The following is a 10,484-nucleotide window of genomic DNA, read 5'->3' on the forward strand; positions in this document are numbered from 1 at the left end:
TTGTTCACTTTGTGCCATTATGTTAATGTCATCATATTTTGTTACTTTAGTGCTTGAGCTCAACTGCACATGGTTCTTTCTTTATTGTGCTCTAGGGAGGCTCCTCCTAAAGCACACAGTCCCCATCCTGACCAGACCTCTCCTCCACTGTGACTCGGGAACATGAGTCCTTTGGAGTTAAGATGTGATTCAGACTGTTGTTTTTTCGAAACCAAAATAAGTGCACAGTTGCAGCCAAATTCTACTGTTCTTGGAACATCATGGAATAATAGCATAACCTCTGAGCATTCAATTTTTTATGTGGGGAGCAGTTTTTCTCTAAAACTAGTTGGAGTTTTTTGAGAAGAGAATTTTTGTTGGGAAATTGTTTTGGTGATGGTGTGAGGACAGATAAACAAATGATTTCCTGGGCTGAGACCAGAGTAAGGTCAGGAATGGCCAACTATAGAAGAAAGTAGCCTGTAATAGGAAGCATTGCCTAACGAGACACAGCCTGAAATACAGGGCTCTGGGTGATGAGACCCTGAAGCTCAAGAGATTGTTGATTCTAGGACAGAAAACTATTTAATAGAGTAAGGACAACTCTGCTTCCAAGAAAGATGATTTGACAAAGGGCATTAATTTTTCATCAGAGCATAAAGAAGGCATTTCTGAAAGATAGTGTATCATACTCACCGGTTCACACTCATGGTCCCCCTTGGCTGTTCAGCCTCCCAGAGACAACCACTGACCCACCCTACCTGGCTCTGCAACGTAGAAGCCTTTTTTATTTGCAAGCTCAAGCCCAGGCAATGTGTAACCCACAACAAATTATTTCCTATCAAAACTCCTACTTCTAGCTTTGTGTGACTTCTCATCCATGTGTGAGTAGCTTCAAAACTCAGCCCTCTGGTGCACTTTTCTGCACCACTGCAGTTAATTAACAGTTCTTCTTCCAAAGAGTAACCCAAGTGGTTAAAGAGGTGCCTTACCATCATGGCCACTGCCCAACTTTTCTCCTTCAACCCACCTTTAATGTGATTTAAGAGGCTTCCACTAGGGGCTTCCTTGGCGGCACAGTGGTTAAGAATCCGCCTGCTGGGCTTCCCTGATGGCGCAGTGGTTGAGAGTCCACCTGACGATGCAGGGGACACGGGTTCGTGCCCTGGTCCGGGAAGAGCCTATGCCGCAGAGCAACTAAGCCCTTGCGCCACAACTACTGAACCCACACACCTGTAGCCTGTGCTCTGCGACAAGAGAAGCCACCACAATGAGAAGCCAGCGCATGCGCACTGTAACGAAGAGTAACCCCTGCTCGCCACAACTAGAGAAAGCCCGCATGCAGCAACAAAGATCCAACATAGCAAAAAAATAAAATAAATAAAAATTTAAAATATAAATAAATAAAAAGAGGCTTCCACCAGAAAGAAGATTATGGAGATCTCTATCTACCCATGAGATACATTTATCACAATAATGGAGATATAAATAGCTTTTGTCCTGTCAACCTGAAAGAAACCTATTATTCAAAATCATTTTTCAGAGCCTGAAAACCTTTTTTGGTGCCTCCATAGTGATTCTACATTTTGTATGAAGTGAGACGAGAGCTTCCCTTTGTAAGACTGTGCTATAACTCAGAATCCATTTACTGTGTATTACTATGTGTCCATATTTGACATTAGGTATTTGGTTATGTGTTACCACCTCTATCAGATAAGCTTCTGGAATGTCAAAATTATGTCTTCTCTACCTTTGTAACTCTGTAGAGTTAAGAATATATGTTTTTTTTGTTTTTTGTTTTTTTTTTTTTTTGCGGTATGCGGGCCTCTCACTGTTGTGGCCTCCCCCGTTGCGGAGCACAGGCTCCGGATGCGCAGGCCCAGCGGCCATGGCTCACGGGCCCAGCCGCTCCGCGGCATATGGGATCCTCCCAGACCGGGGCACGAACCCGTATCCCCTGCATCGGCAGGCGGACTCTCAACCACTGCGCCACCAGGGAGGCCCAGAATATATGTTTTTTTATGAAGTCATAATGTGTGCATTATGTAGTGTTTTAAATGCAGTAAACATTTCAGTTACTAAAAACAAGCAAAAACTAATCTATGCTTTTAGAAGTCTGGAATGTGGTTAACCTTACAAGAGAGATACAGACAGGAGAGGAAATAGGGGTTTTAGGGAACTGGTGGTAATGTATTTTTGATCTAGGCGCTGTTATACACGTCTGTTCAATTGAGCTATATCCTTATGTTTAGTTTTCTTCATTATATGTCAATAAAATGAAAAAAATACCTATTCCAGGTACTATATAGAAGACTTACAATCGTTTCCCTGCCTTGGTTAATATTTTAATGATAACATTTTTAAAAGGAATATGGTAACTTCTGTTGGTGGCTGGATAGGAGGTATATTTGGTAAATTGTATAATTAAATTAAATGTTTATTTAATTATGTTATTAAATTTCACTCAGATGCTCTGCCAAGTGCCTAATTTAGTAACCCAAATGAAGAACATGTTCAACTAACTATAGATATAGATATATAGACATGGATATATATATATATATATATAAAATACACATTTAACTTCAGAATAATATCACAATTTTTATCAATTGAATTAAGAATTACATATGTAAACTAGCTATTTTGAGTGAATTTTGGCTTCTTAAAATTATGTAATTAGTGAATAGGTCAAGAAAATGTTAGTAAAATAATTGGGCTCTCTTTTGAGGATGTATTTATTCATTTATTCAACAAATATTTATTACACCATGCTGGGAGACAACAATACAAAGATAAGTGAAACATGGGCACCTTCCCAAGAATTCATAGTCTATAGGGAAACAGGCACGTAGATACATAATTTCAATGAGATGTAGTAAGTCTAATGAATGAAACCTATACAAGAAATTTGTAGCATAAAAGGATAAATTATTTCCTTTTTCTAAGGAGCAACAAGAAAATTTATTGGTAAATGAGCCTCCTGAACGAGGTGTTGAAATATAAGAGAAAAGTCACATGAATTGAGGGTTTGCAGAGAAAGAAGTCTTTCCAGGTAGAGATAAAAGCAAGAGCCAAGAAAAAAGCCCGTCGTCCGTTTTATCAGAGGCTACTGGATGAATGGCTAGAAAGGGCCAAGCCTCTGCGCAACGCTTAAGAGTTTGAGGGGCTATAATCTCACAACTCTTAAAGTCTCTCCCTCCTTCCCTATCTCTCTCTTCCTTCCTCATTCTAGCCCTCTACTCCATTATATTTCCTCTACTCAATCTACCTCCCCAGTTGGAATTTTCTTTGCACATAAATTATGCCTGTTTATCTGTAAATGTTTACACAACACGCCCATACCTGGGCAACTCAATGACCTACATCCTCTCCATGTTTAGATAAATCAAAATTGTTTTGTAATAAATCATGACTCTGAAAAACTCAGTAGTAGTGCCAACTTTAATTCTTATTCCAGATCTCTTCTTTAGATATTTGAGTATATCCACAGAAGCAGATAGAAAGTAGTAAATAATCTGCTACTACCTGAATGATGGTCTTTTTGTTCTTACCCATCATAAATCTGAAACTCAAATGCTTTTGGTGTCCTTACAAGTTGGTGACAACCTCAAAACCCTATAGGGACCAGGAAAGTAACATATATAAATAGGCATAAGAAAAAAAAGTAAACAAGCTTTATAATGAATGACAATTGTCATTGAACTTCAGTGTGGGAGAAAGAGTAGGGGTGGGGAATCTGGAAAACTGGAGAGTACACACCACTACTAAAGTGGAAACTGTCTATTAGCTTCAGCCAATTGTTGCCAAATAGGAATGTGAACTTTGTGTTCACAAATAATTGGTTTTTTTAAAAAGGAGATTCAGATTTTGTGGTTCAAATTAAACATGTCTGAGGGCCACATCAGCCAGCAGGCCACTAATTCATAACCTCTGTCTTATTGCTAAATACACTTATGCTCACTTCTAAATGGATTAATCCCTACTTGCTGACTACATTCTCCCAGTAATTGATAAATTCTTCTGGAGTAGGAACTGGTGTTTTAGAAGTTTTTTATGCTTAGAGAATGTGCTAAGAGCTCAATAAATGATTGTCATTGAATTCAATTTTTAAAATGGATTCTTTTTAAGGTCAAGATTCTCTGATACACCATCTCCCTAATCTTACCTGATTGGTTGTGTTTTGTAGCATGGAAAAAGAAGTTTTTACAGTAATGGCAAAAATAAAAATTTTCCTGCTTATTAGTAAATTGCTTAGGAATCCCCGCTCCCTTCAAATTTTGACAGTTAGTTCTGTTTAACAACACATTAAGATCTTGGTTCTAGATTCAACTTCTGTATTTCCTTCTTTCCAGATGATCAAACATAGCCCAGTTATATTTTCTCTGAATTTCCCTTTCTTCATGTACAAAATGGAGTTGAAAATGGTATCTACCTCATAGGGTTGTTTGTGAAGAGTGTATGTGATATTAATCAGGAAAAAAATTGCTTTGACACAATGCCTGCAATTAGATTCTAACTGAGCTTGTTTTTATAAACAATTAGATTGATTATGACTTCTGAAATGAAGGTCTATTTGAAAAGAAATGACATTAGGTGAATTAATGAATTTCCCTTCTCCATCAGAGACTCTCAGACCTGGGATTCATTCACTTCTGATGCCTAGATTTAAATGAATTTTAATACATCCACCCTCTGCTGAAAGTAAGACAAAACAACACCACCACCACCACCACCACAAAACAGATCTTCATTTTTTTCAGGAGCCGAGGACTTACCATCTTTCAATTTCGACTAACCATCCTTTTCCATGTTGTAACTGTGCTTAGAACCCTAGCATCACCAATTTTTCACTTAAGCCAAAAAGAAATACACCCCAGGGTTTCAATGAAATCTCAGAATGACACCTCCTCAGCTAGCCCTCTGACTACGTTAGGGTGGCATTACAAGATGACGACATGTTCTCTCTTTGGGAGAAAGAAAGATGAGAAAGTTCTATCTTCTTGGCTTCAAGTGTGTCTTCACAGCCACCACACCTTTTCATATAATTCTTTTTAGAATGTACTGTCAGAATGAAGCCAACAGAGAAAAGTTCCAACGAATGGAATTGCCATAGCAACACCCTACATTTCTCATCAAGTTTGGTCTTGTGTGGATCATCACATTAAAGCTTGTTTTTTCAGCTTGGTGAAAGCCATGGCTGTAATCTTTGGTGTGAAAATCTCTTCGGCCCAACCAGAAGTTAAAAATAGAAGAGAATAATTTGAATTATTTCATGAAACCTCCATCTGGAATTGCAGCTCCTCCACAAATGTATTTAACTCACAGAACACTAGCATTTGGGACCACTTAAATTTCCCCTACGGTTTCAAATTGGATTCGGTACTTATCATTATGACTTCTTATTTGTTGAGTGCTGACCAAGTACTCAGTTCCTCAGTTCTGAGCAAAACAAAGAGTACAGTACTCATCGCCTTCAAGGGGACAAGATGCAGAAGCATAACATTGAGCAAAAATCTGGACAAAGGCTCTGTATGTGCGTGTGTATGTACGTACGTGTGATTTAGTTGTTTTTGATAGCTAGTAAATCAGTATATCTTAGGTCTTCTCTAGCCAGGAAAGCATTATTTTTAAAAAAGCTTTGCATTTGAGAGTTTTGCTTTGTAGTGAATTAACAATCTTAAAAAAAAAAAAAGAATTCTAAGAGAAGTAACAATGTACGTTAAATGGTTTTAAAAAATGTTTTCCCAGGCTTGCAAACTAGTCTTTGTTTGGAAGCCCACTTTTTCACTTTCTGATGAAAAGCAGGACTTCTGAAAATTTAGGGAATATGAATACTAGGGATACTTTTTCAACTTATTCTCTACAGTTGAAATCAGATATATTCTTAGGATAAAAGAATCACATGTTCTTCATTTACTCCAGTAAGTTGTTTGTTGTGTGAACATTTTATATGTTGTAATTTAAGGTTATACATGGTTATTGGTCACAAAAACCCTAAACCTATAACTAAATAATACTGAGAATATGCACTTTCATTTTTCCTAGCAACAGGATATTATAAATTCATCATCATTTTCAAGCAATATAAACTTGAACTACAAATATTAATTCAAGGACTAATTAAGTACTGTATGATCATAGACTTGTTGCCTAGAATTCACAAAATTAATTTAACCTGCAGATATGCAACATTAGGTTGGTTGGCATAGTTTTTAAATAAAAAAAGATTGAAAAACTATGTATCAGTTGGTACATAAAAATATACATATAATTAAAGTCGATCATTGTCAAAAACAGATATCTGTAGAATTCATTTATTGTTAGCGAGACTTTGGAGTAAGGACTTTGGTTTGTTTCATACAAGGAAACAGAGCAATTATTAAACTTTAAATGTTCTTTCTCTGTCATTGAAACAGACATAGTCATGCAATTGACATATTTTCACAGCCCTTGGCAATGATACATGTAGTTTTAATCATGGATATTAATTCTCTTCTTTAACCCACTAGCCCACCCCTGCAACTACTCTATTACTTCACTCTGGTATTTATGTCACTGCCACTAGCAGTGATGCATGGAAATTAAACTATAGATATTCATTATTTCCTGCTTTTGCCTCAGTGCATAAAATTTTCACTTGTACATTGTTAGAAGGTAAAAATTTCATCACTGGCTTGCCATCATGTGACCTCGACCTTGTGGTGATTGAATGTTAATAAGGGCTTGGGCATAAAGATATCAACCAGCAAGGACGAGCTACAGGAACTGGTGACAGTGAAGACGGCTATGTAACTATGACAGCTGTGAAATAACCTGTGATCTTAAGGAAAAGTCAGCATTATACACTATAACACTAACCATCACTTTGAAAGCTAAGCTTCTGCAATGAAAAGACCAGAAATTCAATTGTTGTCAAATGACACATTGGGTTACAATATTTTTGTCAGCAATTACTTTGTCACAAAATCATTTTTGCTTCTTATTCTTTTTTTTTTTCTCCTGTGGAGTTAGTGATGGGGATGCTGAATTTTCCCAAAATAACCTTTAATTATAGTTTTTGATCTTGACATTCTTGAAAAATGCCCTACTGGCTAGTCTTCTGTAAGTACCATCTGTAAGTTTTGATCATAAACTAACTAGTCCTAGAATCTGCCTGGCAAAAAGCATTACGAGTCATTTTGGAAAAAGTCAGGCACAGTCAATTTTCACAGTCTTGAAACTTGAAATGATTTCTTCCAGCTTTCAGAAGAAAAAAAAATATTTTTTGGCATGAAATTCTGTGTTAAAATTTTCAAACAAAAATAGAGAAGAAAGCTAGAATATAGCAAAAACAACAAAAAAAGATACAGTAGAAATTTGAATATACTAGAAACTGCATTTGTCAAGAAAATAAGAATTTTCAACTTTATTTTCACAGTTAGACCTAATTATTTACACCTAAAATATGATGAATTTATATTTCTGAAGCACACATCTAAGAATGGAATGAAAATAAAGAAAATATATAATATTATATCAGTAATGATGAAGGAAGTACTGCATAGCATCTTAATCAGTGTCTTAATAAATAGCTAAAAGATGGCCTCAGCTAAAGGGAAAACGAAGGAGGGGGAAGGATACCTTATTAAGCTCATCTCGAGCAGGTTAATGCTGGATGATGCTGACCTGCCATACCTGGCCATTGCTCCGTTTTGTTAGAACTAACAGCACTGAACATTCACCTTAATGGTGAAATATTTAAGACATTTACTTCTTTGACAATCTCAGTGGCCAATTAAGATCTTGACAAAAAGTACATCTTGCAAAGATGAGATGGTGTCTGTCATAAGTGGTATTTATAGATGGACTGCTACTTGTAGTAAACTGCTTCATTTGCCTTTATTATTCACTCTGTTAACTGTAGATTTCTTGATGTATAGAGTCTGAGATGAAGTATTCTTTAAGTAGTAAAATTTTTCCTCTGTATTGATATTTTATAAAAACACATCCCCTAAAGACTCTCAAAATTCTATATTTATGCTAATCCATAGAGCAATCCATATTTATACTTCTGGAGGGGCAAAAGTCCCTGTGGAAGGTTTACCTGTAGTGTCTTAGAGTCATCAAATTAGCATACCCTGATTTTTTTGTAATTGTCCAAGCTTGTGTTTAACAGAACATTCATGTCAATGTTCATTATAAATAAAAAAAGCTATTTTAGGAGAAGTAGTTTATAGGTCACATTTTCTTCTGATCTCAGTTTCCTAATGACTCCAGTATGTCTTTCTGGAAATGGACCGAGTGCTGTGATTATGGCCCCTGTTTCTAATGTGAGTTTCATTTCTAGTACCATTAAGTTTGCTCATTTAATGAGATGGAAAAACATATCTTTGTTCATTCGTACTTTTACTCACTTTTTATATATTTTTTTGTATGAACATATATCAGCATACAAACACTTGCTTAAACTTTAAATAATACTATGCTCCACTAATGTTAATAATTATTATGCTAGCATGTGCTTGTAATTTGAGAGCTTACGACCTGTCAGGTGATGGGGTAGGCATGATGTTCATCATCATCATCATCATCATCATTATCATTATCACAGGTATTATTTATTGAATATTTACCTGGGAAGTATTCTATATTTGCTATCTATTTAAAATCCCACAAACAGAAGTACAAAAGGTCTATAACTGGCAAGAAGTAGAGTCTAGATTTAAATCCAGGTTTGTCTACTGCAAGATAACCCCTAAATAATTGTGCATAATATGTTTTAAAATTTAATACATTTCTCAATCTTCCCAAATAGTCCATTTTCAAAACGGAACACACAACCTACGTATTGTGTACCTATTTTCTCATGGCTGTGACTATTCGAATCCAGACTCTCTGGATATAGGAGTCTACCTCTTCAGAACATCTTCTCTCAACAAAGAAATAAAAAATAAAATAAAAATATTTTTTTACTAATGATTACAGATACAGAAAAAGCTCACACCACACAATGGCCTATTTTATCTGCTCTAGCCCTTTTCCCCTCCCTTTTCCTTGTTCTTACCTCTTTCCTATGACAATAAAAGTTTTTACTCCTTACCTATGGATAAGTAATACTCTACATGTGAGGGAATCTCTTTGGGGACTGAACTTAGGAAGGTGTACCCAAGTCCCAAGTGGGGTTATAAAAGAGTTACTTCAGAACAAATTCAGTGTTCTTCCTGGAAGAAATTATGGTGAATATAATTTTCTCTGTCTCTCATGTGTAATTCACATGGAGTTGTTCAAAAAGTAATAGCATTTTAGTTTCTGAGACTATGTATAGAACATTTCCCTCAAAAAAGTGTGTCTTTTTAAGCCATGGTTGCTAAGAAGCTCTATGCATATATTCTATCAAAGGCTTGCCCTGTACACAGCTTTCCTTTGATGTGTGGGTGAGGAAAGCAGAAGGCTCACAGGATCAAAGAGGCAGTGTTTCCTCAGGGTCAGCGAAGCACAGAAAATGGCTACTGGCTGAAGGACTTGGGAATGTATCACATGGTCAGGTAGAGAATCAGAAAGAAGTTGATTGCTCACCATTTTTACTCCTCAGTTTTGGTGCAGAAGTATGATGAAGAATTTGAGAAGCAATCTTCTCAAATGAGTCTACAGTTTCTTAGAATTTAAGAGTCAGGATGCCAGAGGGTCTGGAGTAAGACTAAGGAGTAGGAGAGGTAAAAAAAAATGCCTCAAAATTTGGGTCCAGTTTCTCATTGACTTTGAAGTTCTTTTCTAATAAAACATCAGGAAATAGAAATGAAAAGGGAATAAAAGCCCAATTAGTAGAGGATTAATTCTAATTTGAGCTGGAGGGGAAAGAGTAGAAAGAAAAAATCATCTCATTTCTAAAAAAAAAGCTTTCATAGTCCTGTCAAATGTCCTCAATTTTCGCCAGACAGGGAATTGAGGACATTTTTCATTTTCCACTGCTATGAATGTCTTAAGATTACCTAACCAAAGGGTCCCAGAACATAACAACATAGTACCAGTGAGCAGAGTCTGAAAAGTTTACCTCAGATTTGGGAAAGCAGCACAATGTTGTCATGGGAAACTCATTACAATTAGATTTGAACATTCCTCATGGTCACCATATCAGAGACAAGGCATTCAGTAAAAGTCTATAAATCCCATGAAAAGCTTTTTGAAATGGATTCTTTGTGGAAACAAGTGAAGGGACATAATCGTGTCAGTGTGTCAGAGGCAGAACAGAGCTTGTCCAGGTGGACAAATGTTAGCCTAAGCTTGGTTGCCTACATTACTGACAAAAGTACTGCTTTGGCAAAATTTAGAAGCATGTCTCATTATTGCTTTCTTTGTTTCAGTCATTGTAAAAAAATGCATTAGATTAATTCTGCCAGTTTTCCTCTTAATCCCATTCACTGTAACTGCCCCAGTAATTACTTTTCTTCCCTACATAATTCTCTGCTTCTCTACTGGCTTCAACTCCTCTACCTGCAAATATCATCTGGAGAATTTTTCTTCAG

The sequence above is a fragment of the Mesoplodon mirus genome (assembly GCF_964341445.2).
Source record: "Mesoplodon mirus genome assembly, chromosome: 3".
In the NCBI taxonomy this organism is placed as follows: domain Eukaryota; kingdom Metazoa; phylum Chordata; class Mammalia; order Artiodactyla; family Ziphiidae; genus Mesoplodon; species Mesoplodon mirus.